The 22,121-nt window shown below is 43.3% G+C and overlaps 1 pseudogene; it reads left to right on the top strand.

The window, feature by feature from the left end:
- Positions 1 to 21,679, top strand: part of LOC115158952 (xyloside xylosyltransferase 1-like) — a 55,158-nt pseudogene extending 33,479 nt beyond the window's left edge.
- Positions 21,680 to 22,121: the final 442 nt, after the last annotated feature.

Raw genomic sequence — 22,121 nt, 5'->3', positions numbered from 1 at the left:
ACACACTTACTACATGAGACAAAGGTCCCTAGCGGACATACACAATATGGCATTTTACCCAACAACATAAATAGAAAGACACTTATCGTCGATACATTATATAACTATTCTCCCATTAATCATGTACTTTGCACACAAACTGCCACCCGTTTGGAATAAGACATCATGAATGTATTTACGTATGGCTGTCCTTGTCCGTCATGTAGTCCTGAACAGAACTACAGAGTTCACTCTTCCATTTGCTCCTAAAGCTGCTAATTTGACGATAAGCCGGCCATGCTGATGGTTCCAGTGGGGTGATGAGAGTAGAGTACGGTGATTTGAGAATCGTAGTAGGATGGGATGGTTTAAAGAGTTTGAGATATTTGACCCAGGACCGCTAATCAGCTGTACGGGTTATTGTCTGAGAGGGGAGTTTGTTGCCTCTTCCTCCTCGTGTTGATTATTCAGAGTTCAGGATTCAGACCACTATGGACATGAGCTGCTGCTCTTTGTCTCTCTGGTCTAAAGGAAGATGAGTTTATTTCTTCACCTCATGTTGAGGTTCAAAGTTTCAACCATTACAAACATGTAGCTAACGCCTCGTGTTTCCTGGTTTAAAGGTTGGTTTCTCTTCCAAGCCTTTTATGCACTCTTGGTCAAAAGGGAGTTCCGTCATGCTGACAAGCTCTCTGACCTCACTCTGGGTTGGGCTAGTTACTGTGCAAAGTACACTGCTCAAAAAAATAAAGGGAACACTTAAACAACACATCCTAGATCTGAATGAAATAAATAATCTTATTAAATACTTTTTTCTTTACATAGTTGAATGTGCTGAGAACAAAATCACACAAATAATCAATGGAAATCCAATTTATCAACCCATGGAGGTCTGGATTTGGAGTCACACTCAAAATTAAAGTGGAAAACCACACTACAGGCTGATCCAACTTTGATGTAATGTCCTTCAAACAAGTCAAAATGAGGCTCCGTAGTGTGTGTGGCCTCCACGTGCCTGTATGAACTCCCTACAACGCCTGGGCATGCTCCTGATGAGGTGGCGGATGGTCTCCTGAGGGATCTCCTCCCAGACCTGGACTAAAGCATCCGCCAACTCCTGGACAGTCTGTGATGCAACGTGGCGTTGGTGGATGGAGCGAGACATGATGTGCTCAATTGGATTCAGGTCTGGGGAACGGGCGGGCCAGTCCATAGCATCAATGCCTTCCTCTTGCAGGAACTGCTGACACACTCCAGCCACATGAGGTCTAGCATTGTCTTGCATTAGGAGGAACCCAGGGCCAACCGCACCAGCATATGGTCTCACAAGGGGTAGCCTGACTACCTAATGGCAGTCAGGCTACCTCTGGCGAGCACATGGAGGGCTGTGCGGCCCCCCAAATAAATGCCACACCATGACTGACCCACCGCCAAACCGGTCATGCTGGAGGATGTTGCAGGCAGCAGAACGTTCTCCACGGCGTCTCCAGACTCTGTCACGTCTGTCACATGTGCTCAGTGTGAACCTGCTTTCATCTGTGAAGAGCACAGGGCGCCAGTGGCGAATTTGCCAATCTTGGTGTTCTCTGGCAAATGCCAAACGTCCTGCACGGTGTTGGGCTGTAAGCACAACCCCCACCTGTGGACGTCGGGCCCTCATACCACCCTCATGGAGTCTGTTTCTGACCGTTTGAGCAGACACATGCACATTTGTGGCCTGCTGGAGGTCATTTTGCAGGGCTCTGGCAGTGCTTCTCCTGCTCCTCATTGCACAAAGGCGGAGGTAGCGGTCCTGCTGCTGGGTTGTTGCCCTCCTACGGCCTCTTCCACGTCTCCTGATGTACTGGCCTGTCTCCTGGTAGCGCCTCCATGCTCTGGACACTACGCTGATAGACACAGCAAACCTTCTTGTCTCAGCTCGCATTGATGTGCCATCCTGGATGAGCTGCACTACCTGAGCCACTTGTGTGGGTTGTAGACTCCGTCTAATGCTACCACTAGAGTGAAAGCACCGCCAGCATTCAAAAGTGACCAAAACATCAGCCAGGAAGCATAGGAACTGAGAAGTGGTCTGTGGTCTCCACCTGCAGAACCACTCTTTTATTGGGGGTGTCTTGCTTATTGCCTATCATTTCCACCTGTTGTCTATTCCATTTGCACAACAGCATGTGAAATTTATTGTCAATCAGTGTTGCTTCCTAAGTGGACAGTTTGATTTCACAGAAGTGTGATTGACTTGGAGTTACATTGTGTTGTTTAAGTGTTCCCTTTATTTTTTTGAGCAGTATATTATAAAAAATATATATAATTACAAAACTAAAATCACATTCCTATCTTAACAAAAAATACTTTCATGTTCATATTATATGCACAACATATTGGATGATAGCTTGACAGATAAAGGGGATATACTTTTCAAGTTACAGTATTTTTAATGACAACACAAAATGAAAACCCATATTACATTCATTTTTCATAGTTCCCCCACTGACCATTCCCCACATTGTTACGTTAGAAATACAGTTTCCGGTTTTCACTTTTTGGATGTTAGTTTTGGCGGTAACAAGTCTGTGAAACAAAGGCACATTCCTTTCACCAATACTGGAGGGTAGAGAGGGAGAGAGTCCTCGCCTGCTTAATTTATGACCGGGTGAGAGAAACTCTGGTTATTATTGGCCATTGCCAAGCTGATCTGACTCATTGTGATCCTCACAGGACAGTCATGACAATTCCTATGGGATTTTGCATAGAGTGACGTGTACAGGGCAGGTTTCCTATCACATTTCTTAAGTGACACAGGATATAATATCATATTCTATATCATTGTAATCAGTAGACTTCAGAGAACATAGAATTCTACTGATTATGAAAATGCACAATGTAATCATGTATGTTAAAAGCACTGTGTATGTTTGAGAGTGTCCATAACCTTGCCAACAGATAGAGCTATGAATGTATCAGTGATTCACCAATCAGGACCTTGATTGGTTTAGCAACAGTAGCAATGCATGATGTGTAATGACATTTTACATTTTTGGGGGAGTACGTTTCTTTGGGACCATCAGAAGACATCCTGACAACTGATACACAGAAATATTACTGCAACGTTCCCATTATTAATCAATCAATCAAATGTATTTAGAAATCCCTTTTTACATCAGCCGATGTCACAAAGTGCTGTACAGAAACCCAGCCTAAAACCTCAAACAGCAAGCAATGCAGATGTAGAAGCACGGTGGCTAGGAAAAGCTCCCTAGAAAAGCAGGAACCTAGGAAGAAACCTAGAGAGGAACCAGGCTCTGAGGGGTGGCCAGTCCTCTTCTGGCTGTGCCAGGTGGAGATTATAATAGTACATAGCCAAGATGTTCATAGATGACCAGCAGGGTCTAATAATAATAATAATAATAATAATAATAATAATAATAATAATAATAATAATAATAGTTGTAGAGGGTGCAACAGGTCAGCACCTCAGGAGTAAATGTCAGTTGGCTTTTCATAGCCAATCATTCAGAGTTAGACAGCAGGTGCGGTAGAGGGAGAGAATCGAAAACAGCAGGTTCGGGACAAGGTAGCATGTCCGGTGAATAGGTCAGGGTTCCATAGCCGCAGGCAGAACAGTTGAAACTGGAGCAGCAGCACGACCAGGTGAACTGGGGACAGCAAGGAGTCATCAGGCCAGGTAGTCCTAAGGCATGGTCCTCGGGCTCAGGTCCTCAGAGAGAATATATTGGAGGGAGCATACTTAAATTTACACAGGACACCAGATAAGACAGGAGAAATATTCCAGATATAACAGACTGACCCTATCCCCCCCGACACAAACTATTGCAGCATAATTACTGGAGGCTGAGCTAGCAGGTTGGGAGACACTGTAGCCCCGTCCGACTATACCCCCGAACAGGGCAAACCAGGCAGGCTACACGCCCACCCACTTTGCCATTAAATGTGTTTAAAACATTCTTATATTCTGAGAACATGGCAACTATGTTTATTGTAACGTTGATGGAATATTCTCCTAACCTACAGAACTGGACACATGAATGTTCTTGCAACGTTCCCATGAAATGTGTCTAGAACATTAAAATCTTAATGTTTGAAAGCAAAAACATCAACATTTTACTGTGATTTCTGATGGCATTGTTAGGACAAAACACAGGCCATAAGGTTTATGCTGTTGATTGAATGTGTTCCCCAAACCAATGCTAACATTTTAAGCTATTTTGGGGCCTGTGGACCCAACACGGGAGGCCATTACCCAAAACGTCATTACAGTAATTGTTTTTACACCACTGACCTGTAGGGGACGCTACAGGTCGACCCCTGGGCTTTGCTGAAAAGGTGCTATATCAGGTTTTGTTCAGCATAAAAATTATACAAGTGTGCCAATTTAAGCTTCTATACCAAATCGAACAATTTGCAGCATTTTTACTGGACTAACTCTGATTTAGCCAGAATACTTCTCTCATAACAACTGATTCGGACTCGCCTCATGTTGCTTAGTCACACTTGACTTGAGTAAACCTGCTAACTGTGTTCACCAGTGTAAACCAGCCAGCATCACCCACCTACAGTGACCTTGGCTTTTTCCACATTTACAGACTGAATTTAAAATGGATTAAATTTTGGATTTTTTGCTGAAGGCACTATACCGTAAACATGCCATAGACCCCACCTCCTCTACGTCAGTGTTTCCCAACCCTGGTCCTCGAGTACCCCCAACAGTACACATTGTTGTAGCCCTGGATAAACACACCTCATTCAGCTCATTGAGGGATTGATGATTAGTTGACAAGTTGAATCAGGTGTGCTTGTCCAGGGTTACAATAAAAATGTGTACTGTTGGGGGTACCCGAGGACCAGGGTTGGTAAACACTGCTCTAAGTGGTACTAGAGACAGCTAATATTCTGAGCTCATGGTTTTGTTTTCTCCTGTTCCCTCCCTCCCCCTCTGTCCAGCCATCCTAGCCGGAGAGGGAATACACAGCACTCAGCCCATTGTTTTACCCCTTCCAAAACAGATGTCAAGCTGCAGCAATGTGCGTACCGGCACATCCCGTAAATAGCTGTAAACATAATACTTCAGTCAGTGTATGTTGAGTCACTAAGTGTTCACTATATAAGGCCCCATTTCATTTACTGTTATGTGAGTGAAGTAAGACTTGAGAAATTTATTGGCGTATAGTGTCAACATTTTTGCTTGCAGGTGTGAGACAAACTGATATAAGCATGGATGGATGTTGCCTAAGGAAAAGCAGACTCCCGAATCACAGTGCTGTGATATGATCTAATATGTGATCCCATTCCCCACCACACACATTCCCCCTTCTCTCCCACCATCTGTGGCTTGGGCTGGAGGAAGGCACACAATTTATACATTTTATTTAACCTTTATTTTACTAGGCAACTCAGTTAAGAACAAATTCTTATTTTACAATGATGGCCTATCCCGGCCAAACCCTCCCCTAACACGGACAATGATGAGCCAATTGTGCGCCACCCTATGATGACATAATACAGATTAGGGAGAGGCTCAACCGTACCTAATGCTGTGTATAGTGTATATACAGTGCCTTCAGAAAGTATTCATACCCCTTGATTTACTCCACATTTTGTTACAGCTTAAATAATAATTTGTTTTATTTTTTATTCTGTCACCCATCTATACGCAATACCCCATAATGACAAAGTGAAAACAGGTTTTTAGAAATGTTTGCGAAATGTATTGACAATTTAAATGAAGAAATATCTAATTTACATAAGTATTCACACCCCTGAGTTAATACTTTGTAGAAGCACCTTTTGGTGGCGTTTACAGCTTTGAGTCATCTTGGGTATGTTTGTATCAACTTTGCACATCTGGATTTGGTGATTTTCACCCATCCTTCCTTACAGATTTTCTCAAGCTTTGTTAAGTTAGATGGGAGCGGCGGTGAACGGCAATCATCCTGTCTTTCCACAGATTTTCAATGTGATTTGAAGTCTGGACTTTGGCTGGGGCCACTCAAGGACTTTCACATTCTTGTTCTGAAGCCATTCCAGCGTCGCTTTGGCTGTATGCTTGGGATCATTGTCCTGTTGGAACATAAATCTTCGCCCCCAGTCTGTCATTTGCACTCTGAAGCAGGTACTCATCAAGGATTTGCCTGTATTTGGCTCCATTCACTGTTCCCTCAATCGTTACCAGTCCCCCGGGTACTGCCGCTAAAAAGCATCCGCATACCATGATGCTGCCACCACCATGCTTCACGGTAGGGATGGTGTTCAATGGGTGATGAGCTGTGCCTGGTTTTCTCCAGACATGGCGCTTTGCATTCAGGCCAAGGAGTTCAATTGTTGTCTCAGATCATAAAGCAAGAGATTCTGATGTCTTTCACATGCCTTTTGGCAAACTCCAGTAGTGCTGTCATGTACCTTTTTTCTCAGGAGTGGCTTCTGTCTCCCATGAAGCCCAGATTGGTGAAGTGCTGTAGAGACTGTTGTCCTTCTGGCAGGTTCTCCCATCTTAGCCAAGGGACTCTGTAGTTCTGTCAGAGTGGTCATTGGGTTCTTGGTCAGGTTGGTCGGACGGCCAGCTCTGGGTCTGGGTATTTGCATATTTTTTCCCATTTAAAAAACAATGTGCTCTTGAAAACAATTTGTAGAGTATTTCAAGTTTTCTACCCTTCCGCTGAGATATGCCTCATCACAATTCTATCTCTGAGCTTTACGGACAGTTCCTTGGACTTCATGTTATAGTTTCTGCTCTGACATGCACTGTCAACTGTGGGACCTTTATATAGACAAGTGTGTTTCTTTCTAAATCATGTCCAAATAGTTGAATTGGCCAATCAAGTTGTTGTGACATCAAGGATGATCAAGGGAAACTGGATGCAAACTGGATGCACAGCTCAATTTGGAGTGTCATAGCAAAGGGGTGAGAATACTTTTTTGTAAGTTAGATTTCTATATTCCTTTTTCAATACATTTTGAGCACATTTCTAAAAACATGTTTTCACTTTGTCCATCATGGGGTATTGTGTGTAGATGGGTGAGAGGAAAAACATGGATTTAATCCATTTTTAATTCCGTCTGTATCACAACAAAATGTGGAAAAAGTCTAGGGTATGTGAATACTTTCTGAAGCACTGTATACTGTACTATAGGGGGAGACTAAACGGAGTGAACGCTTTAGTATAGGAAGAAGAATAATCACCCTCCATTCTCTGAGAAAAGAGCCATGCTTACACATGAGCTGTGCTCCTTAAGAGATGTGATGCAATATTGTTGTATCAAGAGACTTATCATAGATGTTCATGCTATTTTCAGAAAAATATTTGTTCTACTTTACTGCCAAGCTGATCAGTGGTCAGATAGGTAAAGGGTGTAAGATAAGGCAGCATGGTATTGGACCTGTTCCAGAGTTGTGTGGGAGGGAGCCTGGGCTCCGGGCTCAGTCATCCCCAGCCTTTGTTCTGGGCCTGATTGTGACATCCCATTAACAGCCACTAACAGAAACGCCACTGGTCCGTTTAAACTGCAGCGCTGTTTTCCACCCGGGTCCTGCATCAAAACAGGACGTCACGGCCGGAGGGAGGTGTGTGTGTGTGTGTGTGTGTGTGTGTGTGGGCCGTGCTCACAGGAAGGGGTTGTGGAGCAGCTGCTTACTGCTGTAAACAAAAAAGTCTAGGATTTTAGAGGGAGTGTGAATGTGTGTGTGTGTGAGTGAGTCTGTGTGTCTGCAAGTGTATATGAAATGAAGATGGAGTGAGTGAGTAAGTGTTTGCATCTCTAGCATTTTAGACTTAGGCCTGTTGCTGTTTAACCCCTCTCTCACTTTTGAGTAGAGGTCCCACCTTTTTTTGAGTACAAATGCTATGGAGATGGATGGGGCAGTGTGTGCTGTACCTATTACATACATCACTTTTCATAGAACATTCTATGCAATTTATGAGTAGTTGAAGTGCACAGGATCTCTCTGCTCATATTCACCCAAGTGTCAGAGGGGAGTCTGTCTAGAGCAGGAAATGTTGCTACTTTTCACCACATCCGGAGCAAATTCATCTCAGCAAGACTTTGAAAGGAGGAAGACTGAGAAAGGATCCAATTTAACTGGACTTGCATATCATCAATCTTGCACACACTTTAATGGAAAGCTTTTTTCCTCAATATTCACTCTCCAGAAGGTTGTGTAGACTAGATTTAATGTTTTTTGTTTACTGCTCATTATTTTACTCTTAGCAGAAATCCATTACCCATACATTTGCATGAATGTAAATTGGCTGGTTTAATTACCATTTTATACTACAGAGCACTTTTCACTCCTGAGTCACTAAACCGCAATCCTCAGCAAACAAAAAACATAGATTCTGCAAGTCTCCAGTGAAATAAACACAACTTGTATAGGCTTTGTATGGCAGTTCATGCCAAACTGTATCTGGTCACTCTGTGTACTCAAGCACTCTGTTGTTGAAGACATCGGTTCTGGTGGATTTTTTGTATATAGTGTATAAAGTGTTTTTCTTGTGTCACTCATGTCCCCTTGTCTCACATGTATATCTCCCGTTGTCTGTCCCCCATGGAAGTGAAGACTCCAGCCCTGTCTATCCTGTGCTCGCCTTTCTGGTCCTCTTTTTGGGTTACACTAGTGTTCACATAGAGAGGTTATCGTCCTAACGCTGTGTCTCTATGCAGTTTTTCCAGTAGAGATGCTGTCTGCCAGAGCAGAGGGAGGGTTTATATTTCAGGGGAACCCCAGCATTCTTGGCAGGTCGCAGAGGGCTCCAGTTTCTCCAAACAGATCCCTGTCTCTGCTCCCACCGTAGACCTGCCACTGTTGCCACTCATTGGGGGAACCCCCCCCCTTAATGTTCTCTGTTCCTGGATGTACACAAACAGACAAGTGTCCACATAACTTACTGCACACAGTTGTACTGGCCTCTAGGGTTTACCGTATCCCACGAGGACCTACGTCAAGACCCAGTATTTTTCCAATTTGTGTGTGTTCCCAGGCAGTGATGATGTGTTTGTCCAAGTCGTGGTGGCAGCATAACTCAACAGGCTGAAGTAGAATCAGTAAAACAAGTCAGCTAAAGTTGTGGGAAGAAAAGGGGACAAGAAAATGGGTGACAGCTTTTTTTGGGGGGGGGATCAAATGTTTTTACAGCAGTGTATTTAGTTTGTCAGACAAAGGCCCAAGGTTTTTTGGCAAAAAAAACTCTTGAATTTAATTGTAATAAATCTGCTTAATCCCAAAAGCAATTTGTCTTGTTGAATATCAACTATTTTGTAGGATTAAACTGCCGCCAGCCCTTAAATGCTTAGTAACGACAGTAGGCAGCAAATGTTAATGATGTAATTGTGGGATGTTTTCCAGTATTACAGATACACTAGGAATATTAGCATCATACTCATACAGTTCGTTTTCTGCTGTTATACACCTTGTATGTTCATGCAAAAATATAAATGTTTGTGTGCGTGCATGCATGCAAAGGGGTTTGTGAATGAATACTGTTTTGTTTGTGTAACCACCTCGGGTGATCTCCGAATGAGTGAGAGGGCTGAGAAGGCTCTTTGCTCCTCATCTTGTTAGTTGCTAACAGAAAACGCGTTATGCAGGAGTGCACAGCCCTCCTCGTCCTCATTCACAACACGTCCCTCCAATGAAAAGTTAATTACTGGAAAACATGTTCTTCCTGTCTCATCCTTAATGTTTTAAAGCCCAGTAGCCCCGCTTACGTAACACCTGGATGTACAGCCAGACCATTGTGTACCAGAGACAATAACTATAAGCCATAAACTATAAGACCTGGTTTACTTCAACACCTCCATAGTCAACTTAAGCTGTGTTTACACAGACAGCCCAATTCTGATATTTGTTCCACGAATTGGTCTTTTGACCAATCACATCGGATCTCTTCACATCAGATTTTTTCAGAGCTGATCTGATAGGTCAAAAGACCAATTCGTGAAAAAAAAGATCAGAATTGGGCTGCTTTGTAAAAACAACCTTGGTTTGACAGGGGAGATCTGGAGTAAGAAGACATCCTTGTAAAAGCCTATTAGAAAGTAATACTGATTGAGCTCAATTATGGACCATTTATCAAATAAAATGTTATTGGTCACATACACATGGTTAGCAGATGTTAATGCGAGTGTAGCGAAATGCTTGTGCTTTCAGTTCTGACAGTGCAGTAATATCTAATGAGTAATCTAACAATTCCTCCACAACAACTACCTAATACACACCAATGTAAAGGGATGGAATAAGAATATGTGCATATAAATATATGGATGAGCGATGGCTGAGCGGCATAGGCAAGGTGCAATAGATGGTATAAAATACATTACTCATCTCATATGTATATCATATGTATATACTGTAAGATATGTAAACATTATTAAAGTGGCATTATTTAAAGTGACTAGTGATCCATTTATTAAAGTGGACAATGATTTCAAGTCTATGTAGGCAGCAGCTTCTCTGAGTTAGTGATTGCTGTTTAACAGTCTGATGGCCTTGAGATTGAAAAACAGCTTCTATCTCTTGGTCCCAGCTTTGATGCACCTGTACTGACCTCGCCTTCTGGATGGTAGTGGGATGAACAGGCAGTGGCTTGGGTGGTTGTTGTTCTTGAGGATCTTTTTGGCCTTCCTGTGACATTGGGTGCTGTAGGTGTCCTGGTGGGCAGGTAGTTTGCCCCCGGTGATGCGTTGTGCAGACCACACCACCTTCTGGAGAGCCTTGCTTTTGAGGGCTGTGCTGTTGCTGTACCAGGTGGTGATACAGCTGACAGGATGCTCTCAATTGTGCATCTGTAAAAGTTTGTCAGGGTTTTAGGTGACAAGCTAAATTTCTTCAGCCTCCTGATGTTAAAGAGGCACTGTTGTGCCTTCTTCACCACACTGTCTGTGTGGGTGGACCATTTCAGTTTGTCTGTGATGTGTATGCCGAGGAACTTAACTTTCCACCTTCTCCACTACTGCCCCGTCGATGTGGATGGGGGGGTGCTCCCTCTGCTGTTTCCTGAAGTCCACAATCATCTCTTTTGTCTTGTTGACATTGAGTGAGAGGTTGTTTTCCTGACACCACACTCCGAGTGCCCTCACTTCCTCCCTGTAGGCTGTCTTGTTGTTAGTAATCAAGCCCACTACTGTTGTGTCGTCTGCAAACTTGATGATTGAGTTGGAGGCGTACATGGCCACGCAGTCATGGGTGAACAGGGAGTACAGGAGGGGGCTGAGCATGCACCCTTGTGGGGCACCAGTGTTGAGGATCAGTGAAGTGGAGGTGTTGTTTCCTACCTTCACTACCAGGGAGCGTTCCGTCAATGTCCAGGACCCAATTGCACAGGGCGAGGTCGAGACCCAGGGCCTCAAGCTTAATGATGAGCTTGGAGGGTACTGTGGTGTTGAATGCTGAGCTGTAGTCAATGAACAGCATTCTTATCTCGTCATTTCCTGAAAATGTTCTTGACACACAGAATGACTACGCAGCATCCACTTAACTACCAAGGTCATCGTGAGTGCTATAATCATTAGCTTCTGATTGGTCTTAATACTGTTTTCCTCACTGCACTGTCAAAGAGCCATCTCTCAGAGAAATAAGACCTACCTACCTGTAATTCTAGTTGTTTCAGAGAATACACATACTGTAGGCCTATGTGATTTGATGACAGACTCATGCTGTGTTTGTGGTCGAGGGGTTATTTTTGTACCAAGGTGTAATTTCCTTCTGAGGGGGTTGGTACATAATTTAATGTGAATGCGTATGAAGTGTAGGCTGATGTTTCCACCGGCCAAGTAGTTTCTTATTACATACCCCTTTGGCCTTTTTCTGGATGAATCAAAATATGACTTCTTTTTTTTTTTTTTTTAGAGGGGGTTCTGTTTTCGTGCTTCACGTTGTCAAAGGATAATTGGTCGGGAATATAGCGTGAATGTTTTATTAAAGGTGTGGATGTTTTCACCTGCCAATTTCCAACTCTTTTTATATTCTTGTTATAACCCCATTTCTTTCTCCTTATTGAAACACTCTTTGCAGGTATAGCAAAATCTGCCGAACAGCAATGCAATGCAGAGAACAAGCGTTTTGTTTTTTTATCTCTGTAAAAATAGTATTCCCCATCTCCGACTCATTTAATCTGCTCTGTGAGATCTGGTTGTTCCATGCTCTGAAAAATGTGGAGGCAAGATTTGAATGAGGAGCGTTACAGATCATCCCTGACGTTCTGTCATGCTACTGTTTTTGAGAAGCTTCACGCCACAGCCTGGTGTCTTCCTATGAACTCACAAAGAAACAGCAGATGAGAGCGCCGACAGTGGACTGTTCTGAATCTTGACCTACTTCATGTACCAAGTAGAGTACTATGGTCTCAAAGGCAAAGAATGACAATTCAGCCATTAAGTCCAACACCCAGGCCCTTTTGGCCTCATGCGAATTGGTTACATATTCGTTGCCTGTACCCCCTCATCTACATGCATCGAGTTCATTTTAATCAAATGTTGAATCCTGGTTTATCTGTTGCTTTTAGAGTTTGGGCTGAAAAACAGCAGAGAACTATTTGACATGGAGAAGTGAGTGGTGAAATGTTCTGGTACACTTGTAATTGTAAACGCGTGTCTTGGCACATTAACCATGCTGTCCCCTTTTGAACAGTTCCTTCTGGGCTCTTCTGTAAAGCTTTTATTGGAAATAGTTTCATGCACATTTCGCTCAATTGATGTAGATGGATGGGCCTGAACAGAGTTTATTTTTTGTTTTGTTTTAGTATTTTTTTATTTTTTTTGTGTGTGCGTGTGTTCCATTCCTATAAGGGAACATGTTAACTCGACCTTTTGTCTACAGTACCAATCAAAAGGTTGGACACACCTATTCATTCAAGGGTTTTTCTTTATTTTGACGATTTTCTACATTGTAGAATAATAGTGAGGACATCACAACTAGGAAATAACACAAATGGAACCAAGAAAGTGTTAAACAAATCATAATATATTTTCTATTTGAGATTCTTCAAAGTAGCCACCCTTTGCCTTCAAGACAGTGTTGTACATTCTTGGCATTTTCTCAACTAGCTTCACCTGGAATGCTTTTCCAACAGTCTTGAAGGAGTTCCCACATGCTGAGCATTTGTTGGCTGCTTTTCCTACACTCTGCAATCCATCTCATCCCAAACCATCTCAATTGGGTTGAGGTCAGGTGATTGTGGGGGCCAGGTCATCTGATGCAGCACTCCATCACTCTCCTTCTTGCGCAAATAGCCCTTACACAGCCTGGAGGTGTGTTGGGTCATTGTCCTGTTGAAAAACAAATGATTGTCCCACTAAGTGCAAACCAGATGGGATGGTGTATCGCTGCAGAATGCTGTCGTAGCCATGCTGGTTGTGGGCCTTGAATTCTAATTGCTTGTGTTTCTTGGCCCAAGCAAGTCTTTTCTTATTATTGGTGTCCTTTAGTGGTTTCGTTGCAGCAATTTGACCATGAAGGCCTGATTTCATGCAGTGTCCTCTGAACTGTTGATGTGTCTGGTACTTGAACTCTGTGAAGCATTTATTTGGGCTGGTAACTCTAATGAACTTATCCTCTGCAGCAGAGGTGACTCTGGGTCTTTCTTTCCTGTGGCGGTCCTCATGAAAACCAGTTTCATCATAGCGCTTGATGATTTTTGTGACTTTCAGTTCTTAACATTTTCCGGATTGACTGAACTTACTTTAAGAAATGAATGATGGATGGACTGTTTCTCTTTGCTTATTTGAGCTGTTCTTGCTATGATATGGACTTGTTCTTCTACCAAATAGGGCTATCTTCTGTATACCTCCCCTACCTTGTCACAACACAACTGATTGGCTCAAACGCATTAAAAAGGAAAGAAATTCCACAAATTAACTTTTAACAAGGCACACCTGTTAATTGAAATGCATTCCAGGTGACTACCTAATGAAGCTGGATGGGAGAATGCCAAGAGTGTGTAAAGCTTTCACGGCAAGGGTGGCTACTTTGAAGAATATCAAATATAAAGCATATTTTGATTTGTTTACTACATGATTCCATATGTATTCTACAATGTAGAAAATAGTAAAAATAAAGAAAAACCTTTTGAGTAGGTGTGTGCAAACTTTTGACTGGTACTGTATGTCACTGTGATGTTAACGTCCTTGGACATGAGGACTTTAAAATGAGTCATTTTCACATTGCAATTTCCCTCATCAGAGGATTGGAATTACTTAAGTGGACAGAAGTTCGTGTACTGCATACTTGTGGGTGTGTGTTTATGCATGTTACCTTGTGGACATTTTCAGTCAGCCACCAAGAGAATTTTATCCAACCCTAACCCCACGCTGTACTCTCCCCTACATATGTATTTGGACACTGACGCAAAACATTTTTTATTTGGCTCTATACTCCAGCATTTTGGATTTGAGATCAAATGTCTCCATTTTTTGTCACCTTTTGTTAGATGTTGTATACATACCTGATTTACCGTTTAGAAATATAGATCTAGTCCCCCCATTTTTGAAGATGTCAAGTATTTGGACAAATACCACTTATAGTGTACAAAAGTAGTCAAGTTTAGTATTTGGTCCCACATTCCTAGCACGCAATGACTAATGATGACTGGAGTAATTTTCTTTCTGAGTAGATAAGATGTTTTTGAACACTTAAAGTCAACCCTGATAATTCCATGATTAAGCAAACTCATGAATAATGATGAGTGAGGCTTCAACAACGCATGCTACCTCTCAACATTACAAAGAGTGGAGGAGATTAGCATTTTTGGGGGGTGTGATCTTTGTCCCTCAAACTTCCTCGCTCATCATCATTCACGATTAATTTATTATTATCCATAATCATGGTAGTGTCCACATTCTTGTCAAAGTGTTCAAACATGATTCTTACTTTCAATAAAAGTGACTCCAAAATGACACAATGCATTATTCACCATTCATTTCCTATTGGACAAAACATTATCCAAAACACAACCAAAACAAGCTGTAAATGCATCCAACAAGTTTGTGGAGTCACAAGCTTGATGTAGTCATTGTGTGCAAGGAATGAGACCAAATACAGCATTTTGGACTACTTTAATACACTGAGTGAAATTTGTCCAAATACTTATAACGTCTTCAAATGGGGGGGACTAGACATATAAATTGCTTTCATTTCTAAACGGTCAAACAGGTGTATGAAAATATCCTAAAATTAAAAGTTTACATTCTTTACTGTCGCCTCATAAAACATTTGATCTCAAATCCAAATTGCTGGAGTAGAGATCAAAAATGTAAAATGTTAGCATCACTGTCCGAATACATTTGTAGGGGAGTGTACTTCCATTTACATTTAAGTCATTTAGCAGACACTCTTATCCAGAGCGACTTACAAATTGGTGCATTCACCTTATGATATCCAGTGGAACAACCACTTTACAATAGTGCATCTAAATCTTTTAAAGGGGGGGGGGGGGTTAGAAGGATTACTTTATCCTATCCTTCCCCCATCGTAGCTCGCTCCTCACCTTGACCCTAGCTCAGCAGTTGGTATAGGCCAGGGTTTTCCTCCACTGCAGTCTTAGTGCCGTTTATCCTCCGTCTGTAAGATGGCTTCCTATTCAACGTAAAGCCTGGTCTCAAAACAGCCATGTGAAAGGCTGTGTCAATGTTGCCCTAGTCGATTGCAGAGGTCCCAAATATGTGGCTGAGTGCACATAGCACTCTGCCTAACTAGACTTAGGAAAGAAGGATGGTTTCCAAGATCTGGATTGAGGCACAACAAGTGCCTTCTCATAAATAAGACGTGAAAACCACCAGGCCAGAACATTTTCACCAAAACACCTATGCTTTCCCTTGTTTAGTTGACACATGATGTCAATAAGATAAATGATTCCAAGAAGCATTTTAAAAAGGGACAAACACTGCATTGGGAGGTTGACATTTGACGCCAGTAGAAAACTCTGAGCTGAAAGATTTAGTTCATGTGATTTGGCTGGTAATTGTGATGGTTCACCTTTCGTATTCCGCTTTTAGATCCTCATCTCATAGTGAAGGCCGCTTTGTGCGGCAAAGATTGTTGACAAGGTCATTATACATTTTAACTTTCGCCAGGCAAAGGTGGTGGCCCTGCAAATTCATCGTCCTCTTCCTCTCAAGCATCAAAACTTTGATCCTTTGATTTAAAAGGTTTCAGTCATTGTATTACTGGGATTACTATTTCATGGTAGAGCTCACAAGTTAACCTGATGCACTTTAAAGACAACCCATGGAATGGAGATGCAGTACTGTAACTCAGAAACTCTCAGTTCACCAAATCAGGTAGTGGAGACAAAACAATTGGTTAGACTTTCAGATCTCCCTGTTTCTTATAAGTTTTCTTGTTCTTGTGGCTTTTCAAGCTAAAGTCCTGAGTGGAGGTTACACAGATAAAAAGCAGGAGGCGTAACATTGCAGGTGCCTCCCGGGGCTTCAAAGAGCAGGAGTTAATTCCAGGAGGACTTTGAGATGTGGTTGTGATCTCCTGGTTGTTTACCTGGACAGCTTTCAGCTCCAAAGTAGAGGAGGGAGTTTCTCTGAATTGGAGGCATGTGGATAAGTCTTCCTTGACACTGCCTGAGCCTCTCCACAGCAGTCAAGGAGAGTTGGGCAGAGCTTCTCTACTGGGAGGCCATTGTTTTCTGACTGTAGACACTGAGTTAACTGCACAATCCTTGAGAATAGGCTGCAATGAACTTCAGTCCACAAAGTCTTCTTTGAGATAGAGAGGGAAGGATGAGTTTTTCACCTTGCCTGTGTTTTGACAGGGCTTTTGTGCAAACCATCTTCTGAATGGTTGTAGAGCATTCTGTGGATTTCCTGCATGAGCTGCTGCTTGTGAGAGATGGGCCTCCTCGGCAGGTATGTGTTATTCACTCTCGCACGCTGCAAAGGGCTAAGCCTGCAGTGGGTGGAGGGCTAAATGACTCTCAGTCCTGAGTCCACCCTGAGCTCCCTTAAATCGATCCATACTGCATCTGCCCCTCGGTCACCATTAGGGAGTGCTGTGGTGTCGACATGGTGGAGAGTCAGAGTCTGGCCCTGAGGGTAACCACAGCTGAGCAAACAAACTGTTAGACTACTAGGCTTCTGGCCTCACATTCCTCTGTTTGATTTGGAGAGCAGAGCACCGCATGTTGGAAGCAGGCTACTCCTTTCCTAGAAAATACCCTTCAGATCAGAGCTCCCTGGGGTTAGCCAGAAGGCTAGGCTCAAATCAAAGAGCTCCTGAACTAGGCCAGGACTAGGCACCTTGCCTGGCTGTTAAAGGGATAATCCACTCCAGAAAGGAAACTCATGAAACTCCTGTCAATTCGGTCATAGCCTAAATTCAATGAGTGGGTAAAATAATGATTTAACTTAGAAGTGGTCTGTCTGTGAAATCAGGAGATCCTGTTGTGCTGCGTCAAGGTTCTGGAGATGTGGAGATGTGGAATAACGAACTATCACGTTTCTTAATGCTTTTAAAACAATTACCTGCACTCCAGATCGCAAAATCAGCCAGTAGATGGTATACCTATCTGGAACATATCGTCATGACAAAGTATTTATTTAGTCAAAATGTCCTTAATGTCCCAATGCAGCCATTTTTGTGTCTCAATATTAAATCATGTCTGGGTTAAAATTGAACTAACTTACTGTAATAGTTTTCAATTAAAATTGACCAAATTTGGCTTTTTAGCAAAAAACTATTTCTCAAGCAAGAATTTTTATAGGACTGTCTGGGTAGTGAGGGTAACACTTAAAACTAGTTGTTTTTATCCCCAATTTCATGATATCCAATTGATAGTTAGTCTTGTCCCCTGGCTGCAACTCCCGTACAGACTCGGGAGAGGCGAAGGTCGAGAGCCATGCGTCCTCCGAAACACGACCCTGCCAAGCCGCACTGCTTCTTGACACGCTGCTCGCTTAACCCGGAAGCCAGCCGCACCAATGTGTCGGAGGAAACACCGTCCAACTGGCGACCATGTCAGCGTGCATGCTCCCGGCCCACCACAGGAGTCGCTAGAGCGTGATGAAACAAGGACATCCCGGCCGGCCAAACCCTCCCCTAACTCGGACGACGCTGGGCCAATTGTGCACCGCTCAAACCCAGATCTGTAGTCAGTGCAAAAATATAAATAAAATGGAAGGGTCAATGCAGATAGTCTGTGTAGCCAATTCGTTAGCTATTTAGCAGTCTTATGGCTTGGGGGTAGAAGCTGTTGAGGAGCCTGTTGGTGTCAGACTTGTTGCGCCAGTATAGCTTGCCGTGAGGAAGCAGAGAGAACTGTCTGTCTTGGGTGGCTGGATTCTTTAACAATTTTCCGGACATCCTTTCACACCGCCTGTGTAGAGGTCCTGGATGGCAGGGAGTTTGGCCCCAGTGATGTGCTGTGCTGTGCTGTCCACACCACCCTCTATAGCGGTGTGATGTGGATGGGGGTGTGCTCGCCCCCTCCGTTTCCTGTAGTCCACGATCAGCTCGCTTGTTTTACTGATGTTGAGGGAGAGGTTTGTGTCCTGGCACCACACTGCCAGGTCACTGACCACCTTCTTGTTGGCTGTCTCATCTTCGCCGGTGATCAGGCCTTCCCCCGTTGTGTCATCAGCAAACTTGATGCTGGTGTTGGAGTCATGCATGGCCACACAGTCGTGGGTGAAAATTATTGTTGATCATAAGAAATTATAGCGGATACATTTTACTGCCAAAAAACTAAAGATAAACACCAAAAGAATCACAAAATGGCAAAGCTCACAAGACGGCAGCCATACAGTATGGTGCCATCAGTAGAAGGTCCTGTGTAGATTGTATTTTCACCAAGCAATTATCTTGAAAAAACACTTTTTTTACTTTTACTGTGTTAGTTTCATCAGCTGTTGTACAATATGATCCGAAACACAGGAACAATAGAATGTTGACTGCACTGGGCTTTTAAGGGGGGGGGAAAATGTAACTATTTGTAACATATTGATTTGCATTATTATACGCATCAAAAGTAGGCTTGACCGGTATACCGTATACCGGGTATTTGGAAATATACGTTTTTTTTAATAAATTGTTATATTTGTAGCTACTTTTTAAGTAAATGCCTGCAGTCATCTTGTGCAATATGTTATAATATAAACCAGATCACGTTCATTTCACTTGTCAAATTTTATATTGAAGCTTAGCGTAGTTCCCCAGAACAGCTGAGCCAGTCACGTTTTTGTTTGTAAGTAGCACAATGGGAGAAAGCGGGAACAGGTGAGTCCAGCTGGGTGGCATTGCCATGCTGAAACAGGAAAGGGCCTTCCCCAAACTGTTGCCACAAAGTTGGAAGCACAGAATCGTATAGAATGTCATTGTATGCTGTAGCGTTAAGATTTCCCTTCACTGGAACTAAGGGGTCTAGCCTGAACCATGAAAAACAGCCCCAGACCATTATTTGTCCTCCACCTACAGTTGGCACTAAGCATTGGGGCAGGTAGCGTTCTCCTGGTATCCGCCAAACCCAGATTCGGCCATTGGATGGTCAGATGGTGAAGCATGATTCATCCCTCCAGAGAACTCGTTTTTATTTTATTTGTATTTAACCTTTATTTAACTAGGCAAGTCAGTTAATAAGGACAAATTCTTATTTACAATGACGGCCTACCACAAAGGTCAAAAGGCCTCCTGCAGGGACGGGGGCTGGGATTAAAAATAAAAAATATAGGACCATACACAATTCACGACAAGAGAGACAACACTACATAAAGAGTGACCTAAGGCAGCAATACATGACAACACAGCATGGTAGCGGCACAAAACATAGCCCAAACATTATTGGGCACAGACCACATCGCAAAGGGCAAGAAGGTAGATACAATACATCATGCGAAGCAGCCACAACTGTTAGTAAGAGTGTCCATGAATGAGTCTTTAAATGAAGAGATTGAGATAAAACTGTCCAGTTTGAGTGATTGTTGCAGCTTGTTACAGCAAATTGAAAAGACGAGCGACACAGGGATGTGTGTGCTTTGGGGACCTTAACAGAATGTGACTGGCAGAACGGGTGTTGTATGTGAGGATGAGGTCTGCAGAGTCCAATGGCGGCGAGCTTTACACCCCTCTAGCCAATGTTAGGCGTTGCGCATGGTGATTTTAGTCCAATTTGCGGCTGCTCGGCCATGGAAACCCATTTCTTTAAGCTCTCGACAAACAGTTATTGTGCTGACATTGCTTCCAGAGGAAGTTTGGAACTCGGTAGTGATTTTTGCAACTGAGGACATGCAATTTTTACGCGCTACGTGCTTAAGATTTTTCCACTTCACAATAACATAATTTACAGTTGACCAGGGCAGAAATTTGACAAACTGACTTGTTGGAAAGGTGGCATCTGATGAAAGTCACTGAGATCTTCAATAAGGCCATTCTACTGCCAATGTTTGTTTATGGAGATTGCATGGCTTTGTGCTCAACTTTATTCACCTGTCAGCCACGGGTTTGGCTCAAATAGCCAAATCCACTAATTTGAAGGGGTGTCCACATATTGTTGTGTATGTAGTGCACATCATTTTATTTAAACTTTTATTTAATGCCATCTAATCAGTTATCAAAGAATGTTCTCTAGTTATCCTAACCCGGCAAACTATCCAGCCAGCTAACATTTGTTTTTTTAACACGCTAGCTAGCCTAGGCCCTAGCCAACCACCACGGTCGGCATAAGCACCAAGCCAGAGCCTGTCAACTCGAGACTAGCCAGCACCGGCAGGAACCCACAGAACAAAACTTAAACAAAGTCCTTGCCAGCAGATCAAAAGCAAAGCGAGAGCGGAGACTTACAGATTGATGGCTGGGCCCCATCCGAGAGAGGGGAGAGGACCTAGTAGTTATAGCTAGCCAGCGAACAAGGAGGGGGAGGTGGGATCGATTTTCATTGGGCAGAGGGAGATTTAGTGAGGGTAATCAAATAGCGAAGTAAATCAAAAGTAGATGGATTCCAGAGGTAATAATCCAGAGCCGGCACAGGGGACAAGGGGAACAGTCAACAAGACTTTACTCCCTCAAAACCATATATCTTTGTGGAGACGGAGGTCCATACGTTTTAATATTTTAATTGACTTAAAGTGCAGGTGCAATTGTACCAAACTTTTTGCTCCCAATTTGCCATCAGTGCCATCTCTCGGTCTCCCACACAAGGAAAATGCATATTCTCTACACTACCTCTCGATCTACCTCTACATTGCTTTATCTACCTTATTCTAAACATCCTGCTTTACTGAACAACCATTGGTTATTTCTCTAAACTTTCCTTTGTGTCCCCTTCAGACACACCTTCTGGCAGTACCGTAAAGAGAATCCTCAGTCCCATGTGGGTGAGCTTCCTCCGGACGGCTTGCCGGGCTTCAACAGTGGCGTGATGCTGCTGGACCTGGGGGTCATGCGGACCTCGGCCCTCTACAACTAGCTCCTGGAGCCCAGAAACGTGTCCCTGCTGGCTGACCAGTACCACTTCAGGGGCCACCTGGGCGACCTGGACTTTTTCACCATGATCAGCATGGAACACCCAGGGTTGTTCCATTCACTGGCTTGTGGCTGGAACCGCCAACTGTGCACCTGGTGGAGGGAGCACGGATATGGGGGCGTGTTCCAGCTCTATTACCACTGTGACGGGCCGGTGTATATCTACCATGGAAACTGTAATATGCCCATACCCGATGACTTAGTTGGGACCTCTTAAGGTGTTTTCCAAAATGGTGGACCTAGACCAACTGGTGGGTTGTGGTGAACTCATTGTAAGTCTTGGTTCAAGACTTGGTTCTGGAGAGAAATAAGATATTTGCTATACAACTTTCTGGGTCACAACAAAACTCCAAAAAGGCTTTAGTTTGGCAACAAACGTTTTGGAACCAGAACCACTTTGGTAATGTGCCACTGCTACTGTAAACGCCGCTCCCACTCCAGCCCCGTGCTGGGCTGGTTTGCAATACAGATAGTACAAGGCGTCTCACTCACTCCACTAATGTCAAGTGGGTAGCTAATAACCAATGTGGACCATTAATCCTTAAAGCGTCAATCTAAGTAACATAGAGATGTTTTTTTGCATGTGCTGCGTCTCGATCCACCGCATCTGTCTATGTTGGCCTTCTGCATCTGCAGTGGAAGGTGGCCGAACTACAGCGGTGTTTGTCAGACC

The sequence above is a fragment of the Salmo trutta genome, chromosome 22, assembly GCF_901001165.1.
Source record: "Salmo trutta chromosome 22, fSalTru1.1, whole genome shotgun sequence".
Lineage (NCBI taxonomy): Eukaryota > Metazoa > Chordata > Actinopteri > Salmoniformes > Salmonidae > Salmo > Salmo trutta.
The sequence above is the reverse complement of the archived record's forward strand: the minus strand, read 5'-3'. Positions and strand labels throughout refer to the sequence as shown.